Source organism: Rhipicephalus sanguineus, chromosome 2, assembly GCF_013339695.2.
Source record: "Rhipicephalus sanguineus isolate Rsan-2018 chromosome 2, BIME_Rsan_1.4, whole genome shotgun sequence".
Lineage (NCBI taxonomy): Eukaryota > Metazoa > Arthropoda > Arachnida > Ixodida > Ixodidae > Rhipicephalus > Rhipicephalus sanguineus.
Window position 1 is genome coordinate 109,404,971 of NC_051177.1, and position 23,505 is coordinate 109,428,475.

Consider the following 23,505-nt stretch of genomic DNA (forward strand, 5'->3'; position numbering starts at 1 on the left):
GCTCCGGCTACTCCTCTTCCCTTACTTAATAATTTGCGTCACGCACTTATAAATAAAAGTAGAGTATTGCGAAACTCACTCACGGCAACGTCCTTTTAAAAGGAATGTTCTCTCGTCATGCATAATGTCCACATGTCGACAACAATGTTCACACACATGACGCACAAGAAACGTTCGCACTTTGCCGAAGAGTTCTTCTCACAGTCATTTGTATAATGCGGTTACACAATAGTCATTAGGCCCTTGCCCGCACTTTAAGCACAGCTGTCTTGAATCACAGGAGGTGACGTGAAACATGTGACCAGACGTATCTCAATGTGAAGAATAATTACAAATATGAATCAGCATCTTTTTGGTATTTCCGAGCCTTCTAAAACTGTACCATGGCGCGTGCAGCAATGTTTTGAAAGGTTTCTGTTGTACATGGACCCAAAACTTTTGCTAATGATAGCGGCCGTCTATCCATCCAATCTGTTTAGTTTTTCTAAGCTCACACAGAAGACTGATATGATGCTTGTCTTAGCTGTATACTGGTGTCCTGTCACTTACACCAAGGAAGAGTGAGAGGATAGAGACATATTAAAGATGTGTCATGTTGCGAAGAATTCATAGCTTCCAAATTTGTCATCGCAGAACTTGGAGAAAAGTGACTGCATAAACTTTCGCACAAGTATTTTGTTAACAGGGTCAAGTCTACGTCTAGAAAGCTGTTGAATTTGTATACTAAGTTTCTCAATTATTTAAAATGACAGCGAATCAGCCCGTCAAATTATACCAAAACGTCATAATATTTCAGTGCATTGTGGAAACGATTCAGAATGCATCAGCTTAAAGTAACGATGTCCTATTCCATTTGGTTCTAATTCACCTCAATAAAAGTGCAATGAGAAGAGTGGTCGACTCGTCAAAAAAGTTTCAGTTTCGCCGCAAGGGCGAAGCAATGAATGCAATAGCAAGAAGAGCGGCGCGTGATGGACGAGCTGCAACTACCGCGCGTCCATCACTACCCGGCAGCTACTAGACAGTTTTAATTTCACGTACGTAGGGACTTCACGTACGCAAACGTGAAAAGTACACGTACGTACGTGCACGACATTTGAAACGCTTTTAGCTACACGTACGCGGCGCGCGGTGAGACCTACCACGTAGCTTCATCTGCTGGGAATCATGAACGCTGCGGTAGCTTATTCGAGCGCCGCGCGAGCAGACAGCGGAAGGGCAAGGTTCTCCCTGCGCAAGCAAATGTTAGAAGAAGCGAGAGAGCTGGCCGACACCTTTAGGTGTGCCCGTCGCGCTCCTAGCGCCATCTCGCTGGTAATGAAGAAACGCTTATAAGCGCCTGCCGTCTCGGAGGACTGCAAACGGTAATTGGTGTGTATATAACGCTCGCCGTTAGCTACCTGAGGGATATGCTCTTTGTGGAGTAGTGCTTAGTGCACCGCGCTGTGCACTGAGAGGTCGCTGGTTCAATTCCGCGCATCGGGAGCATTTTATTTATTTATTTTTCTTTGGGATATTGATGTATATATACATACTTATACATATACGCAGCATGACGGCGGCGACGGCGACGGCAAAAACCAGCGCCTTCCAGTGGGTCGTTCTCTTCTCTGAGAGCACGCCCCTCGTGCAGAGAGTCACCCCGCTTTGACTGTCGCTGCCGTGCGCCGTCGCTGAGTGCCCGTTAATAAACGTCTTGACAATTTGGTGGAGAGTGCTGTGCCTTTTAAACAACTACGATCGGCATTCGATGCCCTTGGAGCTACGATCCCGTACCGTGCCTGCTACCATGACTCAAGACGCCGCCCAGCAAACGCCTCCTCTTGCACCGACGCCATGTCCGGGTGTCCCCCGCATCCGCGACCCTCCTATCTTCACCGGCGCGGATGGCACCGACGTCGAGGACTGGCTCGCAATCTACGAGCGTGTGAGCGTCCCCAATAAATGGGACGAGGCAGGAAAACTGAGCAACCTCGTTTTCTACCTCGCGGGTGTGGCAAGTCTATGGTACAACAACCACGCATCCGATTTCGCTACGTGGTCCGCTTTCAAGACCGCCATCATCGACGTGTTTGGCCGCCCTGCCGTTCGCAAGCTGCAAGCCGAACAGCGTTTACGTGAACGAGCCCAGCAGTCCGGCGAGTCTTTCACGAGCTACATTGAAGACGTCCTCGACTTGTGCAAGAAAGCCAACGCAACTATGACTGAAGCCGACAAGATCCGCAACGTCATGAAAGGCATCGACGACGATGCCTTCACCATCATCATCATCATCATCAGCCTGTCTACGCCCACTGCAGGGCAAAGGCCTCTCCCATGTTCCGCCAATCAACCCGGTCCTGTGCTTTCTGTTGCCACGGTATACCTGCAAACTTCTTAATCTCATCTACCCACCTAATTTTCTGTCTTCCCCTCACGCGTTTGCCCTCTCTTGGAATCCAGTCAGTTACCCTTAATGACCACCGGTTATCCTGCCGACGTGCTACGTGGCCGGCCCATATCCATTTCTTCTTCTTAATTTCAACTATGATATCCTTAACCCCCGTTTGTTCCCTGACCCACTCTGCTCTCTTCCTGTCTCTTAAGGTTACACCTATCATTTTCCTTTCCATCGCTCGCTGCGTCGTCCTCAATTTAAGTTGAACCCTCTTTGTAAGTCTCCAGGTTTCTGCTCCGTAGGTAAGTACCGGTGCCTTCACCATGCTACTCGCCAAAAACCCTCGCACTGTGGCAGAGATCATCACGCTGTGCCAAAGCTACGAGGAGCTACGCCGGCAGCGGCTTATGACGCGTCGACCTCCATCACGCGACGCCGATCTCGCTGGCTTGTCGGCCGTGTCGGACTACTCCGGCTTACTCACCGAAATCAAGTCATTCGTGCGGGAGGAAATTGCCCGCCAGTTCTCCTTACTGGCCTTCTCTCACCCGCAGGATGTTGTACAGCCGTCGACCACACTGCTGCCTCCCCTACGCCGGGCTATTGAACAGGAAATCGCGGAGGTTATGCCAGAATACCACCAGCCCCCTCCGGCGTCTGCGCCGCTCAGTTACGCACAAGTTGCAGCCAGGCCGCCCCCAGCGCTCCCTGTGGGGCCCCCGCTGACATACGCTGGAGCCGTCGCCAGGCCTCAGGCCTTCGAAGCGAGTGTGCCGGCTGCGTACGCCGACATCGTCCATACGCCCCGACTGCAGCCCACCCTGCAGTCATCATATCAGCAGCCGCCCCGTCCCTCGCGTCCTGCCGCGTGGATGGGACCTAGCCCGGCAAACCGATGGCGCACTGCCGACAACCGCCCGATCTGCTTTGCGTGCGGTTGCGCCGGTCACGTCGCCCGCTATTGCAACCGCGTGCAGCCGTCTCGAGTCGGATCAGCCGTCACCAACCAGTCCAGCCGACCGTATTATGACCCGCTGCCGCCTATGTCACCGACGTCACGCCCAGGTCCATCTACCCGTCGTTCACCGTCCCCACGACGCCGCTCACTGTCACCGATGCGGCCTCGTCCGGTCGCACGAGACCAGGAAAACTAGTCGTCGCAGTCCAAGAGGCAAGGGCTGCGACGCTATCGAACAGCCAAAGCCCTCAGCAAAGCCCATCAAACGTAGTAGACGTGTTTGTAGATGGTGTGCGCACATCGGCCCTTGTAGACACTGGAGCTGCCGTTTCCGTTATGGACGTTAAATTTAGCCGACTACTACGAAAAGTGACGACGCCACTTTCCGGGCTCTCCCTCCGTACAGCCAGCGCTCACAGTATTCACCCGACAGCGGTGTGCACAGCCCGTGTCATGATTCAGGACGCTCTGTACGCCGTCGAATTCATCATAATTTCATCATGCTCTCACGACGTCATCCTGGGATGGGATTTTCTCGCCCGTCACGCCGCCGTAATTCGTTGCGCACCAGCCGAAATAGAGCTCTCACCGTTCTCAGATTTGACGCCGGCGGACAGTCCACCGGCTGCGACCAAGGTACTCGTCAAAGACGACACCACACTTCCTGCAAACTCGTCAACGGCTGTGTCAGTCTGCTGCACCGGTCTCGCCGACGCCGTTGCACTCCTCTCTCCATCTGACCGCGTCTTCACTAGAAAAGGCTTATTGGTGCCATTTGCGACAGTGCAAGTCATTCAGGGCGACACCGATATTTTTGTTACGAACCCATCCCCGTACATTGTTCGGTTGGTGCGAGGGGAATGTCTCGGCAGAGCTGAAGCCCTCGAAGACGCACAAGTTATGGACGCACCGAGTGACACGCACTACGCCAGCTCCCATTCGCTCAGTGCTGTTTCCACATCTGATTCGTCACCCGCTGATTTATTTGGTTCCTCGATTGCTGAACACCTTACGTCGGTCGAGCGTTCCCAGCTTCTATGCCTGTTGGAAGAATTTCGTTCTTCGTTCGATGTAGCGCAAACTTCTCTCGGCCGCACGTCTGCTGTCACGCATCGCATCGACACTGGCGCCCAACCACCACTGCGGCAACGTCCATATCGCGTGTCGCCAACAGAGCGTCGTGTAATTACCGAGCAAGTCGAAGACATGCTTCGCCGCGATGTTATTCGACCCTCAAACAGCCCGTGGGCGTCTCCTGTCGTTCTCGTTGCGAAGAAGGACGGCTCTGTGCGGTTCTGTGTGGACTACCGACGACTCAATAAGATCACCCGCAAGGACGTTTATCCCCTCCCTCGAATAGACGATGCCATTGACAGCCTGCAAGGAGCAGAGTTCTTTTCATCGCTCGATTTGCGCTCAGGGTACTGGCAAGTCCCCATGGCGGATGACGCTCGACCAAAGACAGCGTTTGTCACACCCGACGGCTTGTACGAATTCAACGTCATGCCGTTTGGGCTGTGCAATGCGCCCGCGACCTTTGAGCGCATGATGGATACCGTTCTGCGCAACTTGAAATGGCACACGTGTCTATGCTACCTCGACGACGTCGTCGTTTTTGCCGCGGACTTCTCAACACACCTTCAACGCCTGCGGCAGGTTTTGACGCGCTTGAGCGACGCCGGGCTACAACTGAATCTCAAGAAGTGCCGATTTGCAGCACGGCAGCTGACGATACTAGGATACGTGGTGTCCAAGGACGGCATCCTCCCAGATCCAGCCAAGCTTCGGGCCGTGACAGAGTTCCCCAAACCCACGTCCGTCAAAGAACTGCGCAGTTTTGTAGGACTATGCTCCTACTTTCGGCGCTTCATCCGAAACTTCGCGACTATCATATCACCGCTGACGAAGCTCCTTGGAAGTAACGGGCCCCTCAATTCGTGGTCGTCAGAGTGCGACGACGCTTTCGCAAAGCTCCGTCGTTTGTTGACGTCTCCTCCCATTCTACGCCACTACGACCCTACGGCCCCTACAGAGGTACACACGGACGCCAGCGGTGTTGGCCTCGGTGCTGTCCTTGCGCAGCGCAAACCTGGGTTCCCGGAATATGTCGTCGCATATGCAAGCCGTACGCTTACTAAAGCCGAGACCAACTACACCGTCACGGAGAAAGAATGCCTGGCAATCATTTGGGCCCTTACAAAGTTCCGACCTTATTTGTATGGACGCCCATTTGATGTCGTGACGGACCATCATGCACTGTGCTGGTTGTCGTCATTGAAGGATCCCTCTGGCCGTCTTGCCCGTTGGGCACTTCGCCTGCAAGACTACGACATCCGCGTGCTGTACCGCAACGGACGTCAGCATGCTGACGCCGACGCCCTGTCGCGCTCTCCCTTGCCTGACGACAATGCCCACAACTCGGCGTCTCACTTTGTCGTTTCTTCCATCGATATTCACACCATTGCTACCGAGCAGCGCAAGGATCAATGGATTGCCTCACTGATAGACTTGCTGACTGATCCATCGACCGCACCATCCACTCGCTTGTTGCGTCGTCAAGCCCACCATTTCGCCGTTCGCGACGACCTGCTCCACCGACGCAATTACAACGGCGACGGCCGCCAGTGGCTACTAGTAATACCCCGCAGTCTGCGTTATGACATATGCGAGTCGTTCCACTCTGATCCGCAGTGTGCACACCCTGGGGTATCGAAAACCTACCACCGCATTCGCCAACGTTACTTCTGGCGAGGGATGTACCGCTACGTGGAGAAGTTCGTTCGCTCCTGCATCGATTGTCAGCGCCGCAAAACTTCAACGCACCTGTCGCCAGCAGGTCTGCAACCTCTACCTTGCCCTGACCGACCGTTTGGGCGCGTTGGCATTGATTTATATGGGCCACTTCCCCTGACGTCCGCTGGTAACCGCTGGGCCATCGTCGCTGTAGACCACCTCACGCGATACGCTGAAACTGCTGCCCTCCCTGCGGCCACAGCGAGCGATGTGGCCTCCTTCCTGCTCCACCGATTCATGCTGCGTCACGGTCCACCCCAGGAGCTGCTCAGTGATCGAGGCCGTGTCTTCTTGTCGGAAGTCGTCGAAGCCATTCTCAAAGAGTGCCACGTTGTTCACCGCAAAACTACTGCTTACCACCCGCAGACGAATGGCCTCACCGAACGCTTCAACCGCACGCTAGGCGACATGCTCTCGATGTACGTTGCCGCCGACCACACCAATTGGGATGTCATTCTGCCCTTCGTCACGTACGCCTACAATACCGCTCCTCAGAGCACTACTGGTTTCTCACCATTTTTCTTATTGTATGGCAGGCACCCATCGCACACCATCGACACAATCCTTCCCTACAAGCCGGATCGATCTGAATGTGCGCCTATTTCTACCACAGCCAGACTTGCTGAAGAGTGTCGCGAGCTCTCCAAGTCCTTTACTACGCATAGCCAAGAGCAGCAGAAAAGCATTCGCGGTGACACCACCAGTTCTGCGGCCACGTTCCTTCCTGGAGCGCTCGTATGGCTCTCGGTCCCTACCACTGCACCTGGCCTCTCTTCCAAACTACTGCCCAAATACGAAGGCCCCTACCGTGTCGTCGAACGCACATCCCCGGTGAACTACCTGATCGAACCAATCGACCCATCTTCGGACATGCGCCGTCGAGGGCGCGACATTGTCAACGTGGCGCGCCTGAAACCCTACCATGACCCGCTCGTAGTGACAAGTTGTTAGGTCGCCAGGCGGCTCCCTTTTCGTAGCCGGGGTAATTGTAGCGACGCGTTCCGACTCAGTAATGGGTCGTCCTCTCGAGCGCCTTCCAGTGGGTCGTTCTCTTCTCTGAGAGCACGCCCCTCGTGCAGAGAGTCACCCCGCTTTGACTGTCGCTGCCGTGCGCCGTCGCTGAGTGCCCGTTAATAAACGTCTTGACAATATAATCGCTATCGCAATAAAAGCTGATGATCGAATTTTTTTACACACGCATATCTAAGTCGGTTATCCGGAATGTAATAAGGGAACTGACAACCAACCTGCTGTTCTCGGAAAAAATAGTCAACCGTGCGATCTTATGTAGATGACCCTTTTCATCAGCAGGTTTACACCCTTACAGAGATACATGATCACACAGGCGTTGATGGGAACTAGGACATACATATAGTTTTCTATGTTGAATAGTTGCTCCAATTTGTCAGTGTTGATGTAGTAAAACAATGAGATTTTCGGCCACGTTCTTCTTGAATGCTTGAAATACGTCAAGGACCATTAATGAGAAAGCAAGCAAGTTTTTACAAGTGCCTCCTTACACGACAAAAATTATTTTGTGTTCATCCAAATCGAAGGAAGCGACTGTAGCCGAGCACAGCAGAAACATAACGTGAAAATACGCCACCCTGTTTCCGGCTTTGTAGCAGCAGCAGATCTAACTTCGTTTTGACCTAGAGGTCTTTGCACAAATAGACAGCAGTTTCATTACAATTTAATACAAGAACCGTTTCCTCGAGTTCGTAAATGCCACTACTTTCCTCTCCAAATGAACCTCAAAGTAAAATTATCTGATGCAAAATTGTCTCCAACTTAATTTTTATCCGCCTCTCACCGCAATATTGGGGCATAGGGGAGAAAGAGAAAGAAAGATGATCAAATAATAAGGAAAACCTGGATTGGTTCTTACACATCTCCTATAATGAACCCTAATGTTCTTTCTGATCGTGTCATAATGTACTTCAGATGAACTCTGGCGCTGAGAACGAAAAAAATGTGTAACGACAATAAAGAAGAGAATATGCGCTTGCACAAGTTCCCCCTAGCCATCTTGAGGATGATTCGAAGCGCTTCGTAGAAAAATAGGTCTCCCAGGAAGAACATCGCGATTATTGTGGCATCCAGTCGGTACTCCACTCTACTTGGTCTGCTGTTCTATTCTTCCCAAACACATTTCTTGCTTGTTTCTGGGCAAACAGGCGGCAAAACGCAGAGGTAAGGAATGAGTAGGTCTGTAGGTTTTCATGGGGTTATGAGGGCCCGCACAAAGGACCATTCGCAAGGCAATATCAAATACTACCGTAGGCTTAATTCACAGGGCTAGCAGTAGTACATGCAATTTATCGACCAACGTTGAAAAAACAGGAACTAAAATATTTAGGAGGATTTGATGTCTAAGACATTGCTGGTTACGTCAGAAGCGGTGCCCCTGGTCTACACTGGGTACTGTTCACTGACGAACGGGCGCACGCAGCTACCATTAACGGCCCAGTGTTTGCGATGTCGTCCGTTAGGGTTACGAAAATTTAAGTGTTCTGGGGTATTTAAGTGTTCTGGTGTTCAGGTTTAGAAACTGTACAAGAGCATGCGTATCTATGAAAATTACAGACAGGGCAACCTAATCATCAATAGGAACAGACCGAAGAACGAGGATGCGCAGGCAGCGCAATGCAGGCATTCTGTTATCGCGACAGCCAATTACCGTGGTCCCCAAAGATAAAAGTGTACAATCATCATTCTTTTATTTGCCAAAATATGGCGCAGACCCTTGAAGGTTAGCAAAATAAAGAACACGAAAAGACGTTAAAGATGGCACAACATGTACAGGAACAGAAAATAATAGCTGTAACATTAAGAGTACAATGGATGAGGGAACAAACAGTCTGTAGCCGATTTTCTTGTTGACCGGTCTCTAACACCCCCACCGACGTGAAAGTACCGTATACGCGAGGTGACGTGAACTCTTTATTGAGATTGCTCATGCGAGAGTGCATAACCACTTATTGGTCTCAGCCAGACCATCGATACAGGCGTCTGCGGGAAATAGATCCGGCAATGACTTTTCGCCTCCCGGCTAGATGAACCGAGGCAACGCCAGTTTGCTGCACCGGATTCGTCTGGGAGTTGCATTCACTCGCCGCTATGCATACCTCATCCGCCGTGCGGCCAGCCCGAACTGTGAACAATGCCACGTACATGAAACAACAGCACATATATTTTGTGACTGCCCACTTTACGTGTCGCAACGTAATACACTTGCTTCAACGTTGGCAGGAATAGGTGTGGCAACACTAAGCGAGACGGGTATTTTGTCAGCTATGTGCGACCATACAAAGTCACCAACTGCTATCAAGGCTGTGATAGATTTTCTCAAGAGCACAGAACTGGACACAAGACTATAGCGAAACCACTAAGTCACGTGGTTATTGTAATATTGTATATACGCATAACTCTTTCCTCTCCCCATCATCACCCCTCATCACTCCTTTTTTCCCCTTTCCCTTTTCCCCTGTGCAGAGTAGCAGGCTAGAGCGCACTAGCTCAGGCCGACCTCTCTGCCCTTCAAATAAATTCTCTCTCTCTCTCTCTCTCTTGTTGACCGTGAGTGAAAAAAGTGGACCTAAACATGTCACATAAAACCAGGGGCAGGAAGCCTCTGGTCAGATAGATCAAAAGAATAGATACCAAGGGTTACGAAGCGCAGCCGATGACAGCAGAAGGGATCATGGGGACGATGTAATTAAGGAATCTACAAGCATGAAATGGAGTGCACTCGCACAAGAGAGGATATACTGGAGATCAGTGGAAGTGGCCTTCGTGCTTCAGTCAACACAATATTACGCTGTTGGTTTCACTTATGAGGATGATGAAATAGCGTTTATAATGTGCAAAGGCTGACACCTGAAGAACGCCAAACGTGATGCTAGGCTTCAACTTCGTCTTCGCTGCACGGCACACAAGTGTTTCTTTGACTGCTATAGCAATTATATGGATACTCTCTGCTGGGTCTTGCCGTCGGCATCGCCCTGTCATGTTCCGCATATGTGTACACACACACACACACACACACACACACACACACACACACACACACACACACACACACACACACACTCACACACACACACACACACACATATATATATATATATATATATATATATATATATATATATTCCGATGCGCGGAGTCGAATGGACGGCCTCTCGCTCCGCAGTGCGCGACGTTAGACGGCTAGGCCATGAAGAGTACCGGCTTTCGGAATGCTAACGGCGAGCTATTTATATACACCATTTACTTCAGCGTGCTTTTTTGCTCACCAGCGAGATGGCGCGAATTGCGCGAGCGGCGCGCTTTAAAGACCATCGCCCCGCTCGTAGGGTTGCGCGTGTGCGCGCTGCCATGCACTTCGCCCTAAAGTCAGTGGAACGGGAAAAGTACCGCGACCGTCGTGTGCGCCGCCATATTTGGTCCAGCGTCGCCGAAGCTGCGGCGGTGCGGTGTTGATTTCACATGGAGGAGCGCATGTTTTACGCATTGCGTGCGCTTTTGCAGCCCCGAATGAAGCATACCGTTGTTCTCTGGCTGATTAGGAAAGAAATAGCGGCAATGTTCACTTGCCTACATGCGCACGCACGCGTACAAACGCGATAAAGAAATGCGAACAGCGCGGTATTTAGGCGCTCGGCTGTCTGCATTTATTAAATGCGAAGCATTTCTTAGCGAATTTCTGTGACTATCTATCTATCTATCTATCTATCTATCTATCTATCTATCTATCTATCTATCTATCTATCTATCTATCTATCTATCTATCTATCTATCTATCTATCTATCTATCTATCTATCTATCTATCTATCCGCCCCCGACCATAGAGTTTCTATGGCCCCCGACTTTGTGCTGTCCTGGCCGCTTTGTTATTGGGAAGTACACCAAATTTGGTATGACAAATTAAATGACTGTATGACTGTATGACAAATTTAAATTAAGGTGATAACATGAAAATAATGACATACGTGCCATGTACGGCATGATTTACATGCCACGCTCATGGTGCGTTCGCGACCGCTTCGATAGCTTGATACACAACAAAATTGGTATGGCGTGACAAGAGTGTATGACGAACATAAGTGACTGGTTATAACGTGCAAATCATGACAGACATGCCATATAAAACGTGATTTACATGACATGGTTTCGGGGCGCTCGCGGTCGTTTAATGAAATGCATATTACCAAAATTTTCATGACGAGCTATTTCTGTATGACTAACGTTAGTGATAGGTGGTAACATGAAAATCATGACTTCCATGTCATGTACGGCGTGACTTACTTGCCACGCTCATGCTGCGATGGCGGGTGTTTCGCTAGCTTGAAATGCACCCAAATTGGTGTAGCGTGAGGTGACTGTATGACGAACACGAATGACAAGTGGTAACGTGAAAATCATGACGGTATTTATGTTGGTCATACAGTCACGTCACGCAATACCGATTTCGGGGCATATCAAGCAAGCGAACCGGCCGCGAGAGCATCAGCCATTATTTTCATGCTACCATCTGTTATTTGTGTTCGTCATAGTCACGCCAGGCAGTACCAATCTGTAGCAGTCAGTTTTCATGGCGCGCTGATCATTATATGTGAGCCCAAAGGCGTCAATTTTACGCCAAACATAATAAAATGTTATTGTGCATGAACCTCCCGCGACAACCACGCGAAACAAGCTGCACTAGTCCAGGGTAGGCGCCAATATTCCCCGAAACATTCGCGAATTCTCAATGAAGCGCTTACCTCACAATGCGGGTATCAGTCATGGGAACAAATTTTTCCCACCTAATTCTGCGCAGCCACACAGCCCGTCGGTTGGCATCCTTTTTCCCGCTGGGAATGGCAAAGAGGGCCTTACCCGGGCTTTCTTCGATGTCTCGATAGGCTTTCGATGAAGTCTCAAAACGATACGGGATCACGTAATGTTCCTGTACGCTTTCCTGGGCCTATAAAAACAATCGCCCTCCAAAGCGCCGTGCGTCTGCGGCCGGGAGACACTAGCGAGGCGAGCGAGCTGGACTATTTATGCGGCGAAGCCACCGAAAGGGCGCGGCGGCGGTGACTTTACTTCGCCCTACAGGGTGTGGTCGCCTGCGTGCGCGCTTATCTCCTGCAGGGAGGAGGGGTGTTTGTATGGCTTCCGCTTTCACTGCGATGTTCGCGCTGAAGTTACAGAGCGTACGAAGATCACTTCGCTCGCTGCAGCGGCCGCGTTTGTGAAACGAGCCCGCTGTTCAAACAGAAATAAGTAACAACTGTGACACTTGATATTTCACGCTCACGCTGTGTGTGTTCTTTTGTGCGTCCTTTGCGCCTGCGACGCGCTGGAAACTTCGAACTGCATTTCCGTTCATCGCCTTACATAACAATTTGTTGCTATCGCATTCATTGCTTCGGCGTTGCGGCGAAACTGTGACTTTTTTCGATATGTGGAAGAGATGCAATGTTTTCTTTTAGCGCCTCTTCCCTTTCTCAGGTGATACTACCCTACAAACCACTCACCTCCTGGAAGTGTCTCAGAAAAGTTTCAGTGGGAGATCTTCAACCTTCCTAGAACAGCTCCACTGCAAAAAAAAGGACATCCCTGGAACTTTGTAGCGACATGCAATTAAAAAGAATAGCGCAGTTTGCACTACGTCGTGCAAGGCTGCGTGACAGCAGAGTTAGTGGGCACCACGGGGCAAGAAGTACTTTAGGGGAGCGACCAACGCGGAGGGAGTGCTTGTTGGGGAGAGACTGCTTATGTTCTCGGTTTCTGGGTGCCGAGAGAAGGCGCGCCGGACTGTGGACCATGGCGGCCTACTGGCAAATGCAGTAAAGCACCTCCAGCCCGGCGGTGACGGTTTCCAAATCTTAAATACCGAGTTATCGCCTGATATCGACCAAGCGACACGCCGCGCGAACGGCCCGTTTCGTCGCGCATAGAGTCGCTCGTCACTGTGCAGTGCATTTCCGCGCATATGGGGTTTGGTCTTCACAGTCCACGTCCTACGTTAGCCGTGCAGTGCACGCACTTTTTCTTGTTGCTGCCATTGCTTTTCGAGCTCGTTTTTGAGAATGCCATAGTGGTCAAGTGTTTTGCGCTGCGGAAGAATGGGCAAGTGCTTTGTGCCCTTTTGATTCAGTGGCTACAAATCTTGGAAAGAGAAATACGTGCAAAAACACACTACCAATATGAGGTTATTAAGCATCAGCTCTTTTTCTCACCAGGCTCACAATGTTGTGAACTGAGTTTCAAAATTCCAACGCTTCATTACTATAAACACAAGCGATAAACACAATCACCAGTCTTCGGGAAATCTTGAAAGACATATGTGTGTAGCACCATTTTTCGCCGATCTTCAATATTGAACCATGTTGCATGAGTCTTAAAATGTGAAAAATAACCTGGGATAGTCTTTCATTTTCTATTGTTATAGATGTATGCAGCTGCAGTCAACGTGAAAGCTGTAAGAAGTGCGGAGGAGTGATTCGCCAGCCCTTCGGCGACGCTGGCGTTTATGGGCAAGCAAGCGCTGGCGTTCCAAACGTGAAGCCTTCTCGGCGCAAATGGCAGGAAAGGAGACCTTCATTTGTGATGCAGTGGCACTTTCTCCCCTACTCCTCTTCTCCTCCGTACCCTCACATCACTCCTCATCCTCGCTTCCCTTTTCCGCCCAGTTGATAAACTACATTATATATGTCTTTGCTGCTCATTGTTTTGCCAGCGTGACACCATGCGTGGCTATGCAATGATTTCGCCCTCTTGATTATGCCCTCTCTAATTATCAGTCTTACTGAGGTAAAATCAACTTCGAACAATGCTTAATGCTTGTGTGATTATGTCTCTAGTAGAAGTTTCACCACCTTTAGCTACCTTTCACAGCTTGTAAAGGGTACACCACCTTGTTATGAGTCTTATTGAGGTGAAGAGAAGTTAGTGGTGGCAGTCATAAGCAACATTGTTTTTTACAATGGAGCTCTTTACGCCAGACGTCCGTCGTAATCCGCGAATAAAAAACTATCGTCACCATGGCACGTGCTATCTTCGTCCTCTTTTTCCCCCTCCTTCTCTTCTTCGTCTTCTGCTTCGCTTCCAGAACACGTGCGCCCATTTGTCCGGCATGGGATAGAATAATTCTGATGGCTGAGGTAGCAAGTACAGGGAGAAAAAAGAAAGAGATAGGAAGAAAATGATAAAAAGGGAAATTGTTGACGAAAAAGTTCTTAGCCAGGCGGGATTCGAATTCGCGTACTCACGACCTGAAGGCGAGGATCGTAACCACTCCGCTATCCAGGCCCGTTTCATAACCCTTCCGCCACCTTGCGGCATTCAGCAGAACTGAGTTTGAATAGTACGCGTCCATGTGCTGCGAGTTGTCGATGAATTCGCGCTCGCCCTGCCAATTGCTAGCTTCCCGGACAGCTCAACTGATAGAGCGGCCGCTCCGGATGCGCGTTGGTCCCGGGTTCGATCCCCGGAACAGGACTAATTTTTCGGTAACTAAGAAGCTTTCTATCTAAGAAGTACGCATGGATATCCGTGTGGCTTCGTGCTACAAACGGGTGGTTTTCAATTATCCATTTCATCGACTGTTTTGTAATATGCCCTGCTCCTGTAGCACAGCGGCTATGACGTAACGAGGCTCAGTTAAATATCCGTGGTCTCGGTACAACCTAACAAACCGGTAAATTCGTGAAAACAATGCAATAGCACTTAAGTACGCATATTTGGGTGAATGTAACAAAAGAAAGTAACAACGGGTGCAAAATCATTTCCGAGTCTACTACAATACCAAGAACCTTAAACTGAGATTATGCTTTTGGCACGCACAAATGCAGAAGTTTAAATTGTGAATTTACTATGGTCCTTTGGTGCACTGAAAATATCGGATGAACACGCGTGTTACGTGTCCGCCTCGTCTTTGCGGGGTTATAATAAGTAAAAAAAGATATTGAGAAAAGCACAGATATCATGTGACCAGGCCCTAGTCTCGGGCGGGGAAAAGCGCGAGAGAAGCAACATGTCAAAGGGCGTCTGTTTGGGTAACAAAGCAGTTTCTGTAATGCATCAGATTGGCCTACGACATCTCGTTGTCTCCAGAACGCGGCTTCAAAAAGCGCAATTATCACATGACCAGGCCCGAGCTGGAAGCGTGAAAGAGCGAGAAAAGACTGCGCGACGGAAGAGGCTAGAGCAAATCGAAATGCCGCTCGTCGAATCCTCCATCGGGAAGAAGCGGCTACGGGCGAAAGTGCGCCCATAGTGCGGCGCAGTCGTCCTAAGAATGCAGAATTGGTGGAGGGAGACAGAAAGACCACTGGCGCAACAGCAGATGAGCAAAAAGTTCAACAGCAGATGAGCACGAGGTCAAGCTAGACTTTTTCCTCGATATTGTCGGAAAGTTGTGAGCATCACCAGTAATTTTCTTCTGTTTTCATTTCCAACTGCTTCTTGTAAGCTGGAGCAAATATGCCTTCTATAAAACATAAGGAATTTCTAGAAGCGTGGTACACTTTCAGCAGACCATTTGCATTGAAGGCGCAAAAGTGCGAAAGTTTCACCAAACAAAAACATAGAAGAAAATAATGACGATGATGGTGTTGTAGATATGAGGGGACGAGTGCTGAATAACGTGTGAAAAGAGAATTGCAAAATCTAGAAGAACACTGTAGACTTCACGCTTCGGAAAATTCCGATGAAAACACAAGAATCGAAAGTAGCATGGTTGTTTTGGATATCAGTAGCGCAGAGAGCAATATAGAAAAAAAAATTTGTGAACCTGAATACTTACATCGAAGCAAGCAAACCTGACGACGCGGCAAACAACCTGACAGCGTAAAATTTTGGGGACCGAACTCGTAAAAACTCGCAAACAAGGAAAGCTGAACAGTGCACTTTGATTTATGTAAGTCCTTTATTCATTGAAATACGAGAAAGGTCAATACTTCCGCTCACAGGTAAACTTATAATGCATGGGAAAGAAGCTGGCGATATTATACAGCTTCTACTTAGATAACTGAGATGTATATTAATGTCGCGCAAAGACGATTACAGCACGGAAGCTTCTTCTTACCAAAATGTGCACGCATTTAGCGGTGGACCGAGTAGAGTTTATTCTAATATGAGCAGGAAGAGAGTAATGCTACTGTGCCAAATGATTGAAGCAAAACGAATAAAGTTTTATTTCAGGAATAGTATCCCGGGATCAGCGACGGTTCTCTCTGTGGGAGGTGTACTCATTCCAGCAACCAGAAAAAAAATGTAACAGTAGGTGAAAAGGACACACACTTCTATAAGAATGATTACCTTTTCCCGCAGCGTTACAAAGCGCTTCACAGCAGAAAGCACTGGCGGTAAGGTCCAATTTTATCGCATTACCTGTAAATAATAGGTGTTCCTACAATGTGCAGACAACTAGTGCACCTGAGAAATCTGTGGCGGTTCAGGTGACAAAAATACGTGCATAGAGCACTTGAATAATTTATGCCACAGCCCCATTTTTGCGATACACCGCCGTATCTATAAATCTTCTAGAATAGACTAGTAGCCATCTTGTTAGTCTCAAGCAAACTATTCGGTTCACTAACACTCTTGGTTACTGTTTCGCTTAACGTAAAACTGCATAATGCTGTACTAAGATTGCAAGAGAGAGCAACACAGGAACGTAACGTAGCACAGTGATGGCACTAAGAACCGTGGTCTGTTTTAATACACATGTGAACTAATCTGACAGTGGTATAAAAAAGAAGTTGGATAAGACAAAACCAAGAAGTACCAGCCTTACTTTGTTACGAGTTGACTAGATTATACAGATGACACAACGAATGCGCTACATTTACGTAGCGGTCAGCCATTTGCGGAGAACAAATAATTTATTTTTGCCAAGTCGTGTGGTGTTGAATGTGTCGCTTCATCGTTTAGCATTGTGTCTCGCAAATCCCCAAACGCATGGTAGCACGCGGTGGTTGAAATCTCATGAAATATCACGTCTTCTATTTTCTTTTATTGTCTTTTTTTCTTTTCTCGCATGAAAGCCAACGGTGTAAAAATTCTAGCTCTGTACAATTTGTATTCATTTTGTTCACTGTTGAAGAGAGCAACGCGTATCTTGATTTCATGTGGCTTGATGAAGGCAAGGTACTTTTGGAAGTGTATTTTTGCATTTTCATTTCCAAGCAATGACGGGTTTTCGTGCCGCCCGACAGCGAGAAAGATTGCAAGTTTCTCTGCGGCGAAGCCATTATAGAAGACTATATGTGAAACATGTGATGCAGTCTGACAGAGCTCCTGGTGCAGCTATTTGTTGCTTCTCCCATACAAGCTTGCGCTTTAGTGCAAAGGGCATGTTTGAGGGCACACGGCAACAGTTTATTTATAAAATTTAGTGTTTGCCAAGTTTTACTAGAAGATGCCCTTATATGTGTTGCACCCTCTCTGTGTGTGAATTCTTCAGGTAGCAGAGACTGTTGTTTCAAAGTGACGTCATGGTGTGCTTTCGTACTTCGTTCTGAGATGACGCGCCCTGTTCAGCGCCCTGCTTATGTGTTTTACATATATATTTCTCGTATGATAATAGCATATGCATATAATTTCTCGTATGATTCATATGTTCGTTAATATGTATATAAGGCAGCGGGGGGGGGGGTTGTTCGCGTTATTGCCGCGCTTGAAGAATATGGGCATAATAATTTGCTTGCTGCTCAAAATACGGCCTAAATTGTAACTTTTGCGCAGTTAGCATCCGCAGGAGGAGTGATTTCGCTGGAAGCATAAAACTGTTCAAGTTTTGCACGCAAATCATATTCACCATATAAATTTCATTTACTGCCTGTTGGGCGACTGCACTTACGAAAGAAGTGCGATGAGGAGCGTGCGACTAACACACATAGATCCACTTCAATCTCGTTCGGTAAGTCCACTAAAAATATATGTGTTTACTTCCTGAATGCACGGCGCCTGCGTAATGTCTGAAAGATCACACGCAACCTTTGACCATTTAAGATATGATACCGATAATGGTGATAATGAGTGGAATATTTTTAGCTGTCTGGCAAAATAGCTGTTTAGAAAATGTTACTTTAGTATTAGGATATTTGCATGTCCCAGCTACTGGATGCAAGGCAACTTTAGTATGGGTTGATGAGCTCTCAAGCAGTCCTCAAGTTATTCTGTTTTGTGGTACAGGGGTACAGCAGAAAATAGATTAGCATGTTTAGGCTTCATATAGAAGATTCGTATGTGAAACATTGTAGTGATTAAAAGCAACCTACGCCGTAACCCTACTTGAGGCAGCCGCTCTAGAAATGTGCTGCGGAGTGCACTGGTTCCTGCTAGCATCATCTTAAGCAGACTATTTCGGCAGTCCAAACCTACCGTTTTACGAACGCCAATTCATTTTACAACTAATTTTGATAAAAGAAATCTTGAAATTCGCAGTACAGAATTAATATAGATTCTTAGCGGACATGACATAAATCCATCTGCTTAAATTTTGCAACGGCAACTTTGAGAATATTTTTATTGCCTACCTCAAAATTATGATTTCTCGCCAAAGTATTAACCGCACTGTTCGGTTTTCTTTAAGTGCAGACATAAGCAGGATATGGTATCGGGCGATTCTAAACAGTTTTTTAAACAAGAAAGATAATTATTTTTCTAATAAATATTGTCACTGCCAGTATCAGTGTGAATTGTCACTGCCAGTGGAAAAAACAAGGGTAGTGGGAAAAGGGAAAGAGGACGACGACGTAGCTCCGACGACTGACACGGTCGTTTTGCCTCAGTTCTCATTGAAAACCTCTTAAACTAAACCAAAGTACATAACAATACCGAAATGAGCAAATACATGTGCTTGCTCAAAAATTGGCACTATCAGGATAAAACTAAAGGTCGAGCGCGTTTCTATGATCCAAATATCAGGCGTTCACACACATGCTAAAACCGGGCAGGTCGGGTAGAAACGGTTGCAGCTGATAGCTGCTGAACTGCATACAAAATCAGTCACTTCCCATTCATCGGCCCTGCATACAAAAACACGACGATGACGTTCGTCTTAACCCTGCCTGACATCTGTATCCCTCGTTCGTACGCCCAAATCTTGACTCATTCATGGCTTCGCAAGCCAAGAGCACAGTTATTACGCCGTGTAAGCCAAGGAGCAACTCAGAGTGTGCGGAAGCAGTGCACTTATAAAAGCGGGGCCAATCGGGATTTTCAAACCCTCGTTGCCTCCGGAGCTGCTTTTTTTGAAGCGGCAATGAATACCGGTGGCTTGTAGACGTTCTGGCGGTGTCCCGGAATTTCCCCATGCGTAATGAATGGCAGAGCGCGAATACGAAAATTTGCAAATTCAAAAGCGATCTCTTCAAAACAAGTGGCAAAGCATGCGACGCCTCATCTGCCATGAAATTGCCGCATATAGAGCTAGAGCACAAGTAGTGCTCGCGGCGAAGTCGATTGTGCCTACGGCGGCGAAGTATGCTCATTAGCGACACGTGAGGCAGAGTGCCGGCAGCGTGCGGCTGGCAGATGAAAAGGTGAAGGAAAGCAAGTTGGCTGTAGGCCACACGCTTTTGAAAAGAACGCGCTGCCAATGCGCGTGAAACACTGTGTGCGCTCAAGCTGCGGCATTTGAGCCTGCTGCTGGCAGCGGAGGCAGCTCGCGAACAATCTTTGAATTTGACTGACACGTGGCTAAAGGGTGGGCCTATAGTGAAAGTGGTTCAGCCGTCGTTATTGAGATGAACGTAATTTTGTTTAGCGTCGCTATGATCTCATACAGCAAACATTGTTAATGAACGGTAGAGGACCCACAGCGTTGTTCTCACAAGTTTTATCACTCAATCGAAACCGTGTCACTGGCATGCGCTAAGTGTGTAGCAAGTTTTTGCCGCGGTCTAATCGTATGTCCACGCAGTAACCTTACGTTTTCGAAGATTTGTTCATAAGTCAGTGCAAGGTTTTCACCAGCCGCCTGTCGTATTGGGTAAACGCATTTCCTAAATGGTTTGACTGACGCGTACAATGGATGAGTTCTGGGCGGTAGTTTAAGCTCCTGAGTGTTAATGGTTTGCTTAGAAAAAGCAGCAATTGTTTTTATATCTTTGTTCCGCTAATTATTTTCTAAATGCTTTGCGTATACTTTGTAACGTGGTTCGAAAGGAGGCACATATGACGCTTCTCAGACTTGGTTAGCAAAAAGCTACCTACATAAACTTAAGCGTATTTCTCGGTTTATTCGTTGCACCAACAGAAGAATACGTTGCACCAACAGAAGAAAAAAATGTGACAATTTCAGCCGAGATCAATGCATAACTAATTGTATCTGAAAAATCTGGCGAAACAAGTAGGACCACCCACAGTGCTGCAAGTGCGACAACTCGAAGGCGTGCGATATGAAGCCGAAGGAATACCAAATGCGTTCCTCATTCCTGAAACATAGGGTTAGGTACATTTAGATACACGATTATCACACTTTTCGCTGAGGCCAGTATATGCATCGTACTGCAGAATACAAAAAAACTGCTGCAAAAGAACGATAACATGTATGCACACAGCATTAATTCACGTAGAACGCTGCAGCGGCTTTGCCAGAGACGAATGAGAGCAGCGTGAAGACGCATCAACTTCTCTCTGTTGCAGCCAAACGCACTCAGTGCCTCTAAGGTCAATCTAGCCTTACATGTAGAGGCCGCACTTGCACGTGCATGCCTTTCACGCACGACTACGCCGAAAGCGGCGCTTATACATGCACAGCGAAAACGCACATCGAACGTAAACATAAATGCTATCGGCATACAAAATGCACACTCTATGTTCTCATTTTAGCTGTTCAGGTGATGGATTGATCTATCCTGCTGTGTTATAGCGGCTTAGCGAGCGCTTTTTGGCACGAGGTCGCGGTTAAGATTCGTTTCCTCGGCGGGCGAATTTCAATGGCGTTGAAGTTCAGAATTGGCGGTGTACACAAATTTAAGTATGCCACTTGGTCAAAATAATTCATCCTCGCGTATGCCCCATAATCATATCGTCGTCGTTTCAATGAAAAACATCGCAAATTTTAATATTTTATTATGATGTCTTGAATTTTAAAGTACGTAGCTTTGGCACTTTCACGTCACACATGGCATCTCCTGAAAAGATCAAAAAGTGCACGATAGTTCTTCTATTTCACCTTCATCGAAATGTGGCCACCGTGGCAGAGAATCATACACGCTCCCTTGTGCCTCACAACACGGCTCAGCATTGACCGATACTACGGCAGCGTACTGGTAATTAATATATACGCACGTACAACTGTAGGAAATTGAAAATTCACGTAAACTTCTCATGTTTTCATTGTGATTCCGAGGCTAAAAGGAGCCCCTTGCTCTATATATACCGCAATCGTACACCAAGGAGGAGCCATAACGCCAACAACAGTCTCGGCTGAAGGCCTGTTTGTTTTCCCAAGCAAGCTGCGCTTGATTAGAGCTTTCGCGTTGTCAACATTCCAGCAGTTGCAGAGAATCTGCGGAATGCAGGGGGCGCTCCAAATGGACTCATAGATGTCTGAACTCTTTCTTTGGCCTTTGTGTTTCACTGCGATGTTCTTTTCTTTCCTTTCTTTTTCCGGCATTCGCCAATTCGGGAGCATGAAATATCCGACCGAAAAATGTGGAGATGGCAAATCTTGGTGCTCGAAACCGGAATGGATCGAGCACTGCAGCCAAGGAAAAGTGATTTCAGCAAAAACAAATTGACTGTCATAAAAGATGTGCTTCATTGGAAAGATACTTTTGTATCATTAAGGAATACAGACCCACACGAATGAAACTGTTCCTACGGTTGTATTTCGAAATCGGTTGAAACTACAGTTTTCGATAAAAAAAAAGTAAGAGAACAGACACATTTCATATTGTGAGATGATGGGAAGAGAGAGGAGAGGTCGACGTTTTCTGAAATTTCAGGACTCAGAAAGCCTAGCAGAATAAAACAAGTTGTTGATAAATATCGGATGCGTTCGAATCGACTTTGATATCTAGGCTGTTGTATTGAAACTGATGTCAAAACCTGCACTAAAACTGAATATAATTTTTGTCTTTAGGTGCTTTATTTTTGTTTACATTTGCTTGACAATTGCTGACACAAGGCCACGTGGCTCGACTGAACTGTTAGTGTACATTTGATTCATACAACCTGAACTTAAGACAAGCATCACACAAATAACATTTCCAATGCCCCCTATCAGAATGCCTGCAGAAGCTTCACAACATAATAGCCACTTTAGGTTGAAATCATTGAAGTACCAAAAATATAAGAGCGATCAGAGATGATCACGCATCATCGTAAGGAAGAAAAGGTCCTCGTAATCAATGCCAATCAAATGCCGTTTCTCATTAAGCGCGCTTGTATGCTAACGAGCATCCTGTCAATTAAACTAACGGCGGACGCGTGGCCTGAGAAAGACGTACAAGCAAATGTGCGGAAAGACGTCGAAACGTGGTTTTTCTTGCATTTCTTTTCAATGTAAACTGCAGACGAGACGGAAAAATAATATCAAATAGCACTGAGTGCACCTAAAGGGGTGTCTCTCGACGAGTGCTTGCTAAGCAGTTAATTGTTCGTGTGCTTGACCTTTCCTTTAAAGACGCAAACCACACAGAGAGCCTCGACACAAATTACAAGGCGCATTGAGCGCTTTGAAATTAGCGCCACCCAGGCCCCGCAACACACTCTCTTTTATTATCTCGGCTCTGGGATTGTCACACAAAAAAAGAAAATACACGTCTAGGTTTTCCTAGGCACAATTTGTCATTACTTAACGCAGAGAGAAATGAAATACGTGTAATGGTGCCGTCTGACGTCATCGTTAGTGTTGAAACGCCCGGAATCTCTCACTAGAGCGGTGACATGTGAAAAGAAAATATTTCCCCTTCATTGCGTTGAACGTTAGTGAAGTTTGTTTTCAGTTTTCGTGCCTAATGACTTGGAACAAGCGAATGATTGAACTTCTTTCTATTTAAAATGAAGCGTATGGATAGGGAAGTCGTTTATTCAAAGAGCGAAAAAACATCTCGCGAAAAATAAGGGTACCTAGCAGTTGCTCCTTGTTCTTTGCCTTTCATTGAAAACACAACCGGTATTCTGATTAAAACGAAGGAAATAATCTCCTAACACAGCTATAGCTATTCCCACAGTACGGCTAACTGTCTTTTTCTGCTAGAGAGAACTGCAGAGTTGTGCAAGAAAAATCAGTTATGAATCAGATATGAAAATCACTTTATGAAGAACCCTCAAGTGAAAGATGCCCTAAGGTGTAAGGATTCATTAACATGAGCTTACCTTGCTGTAAAGGCTCCTGATTTTTTTTTTTTCGCAGACATATTT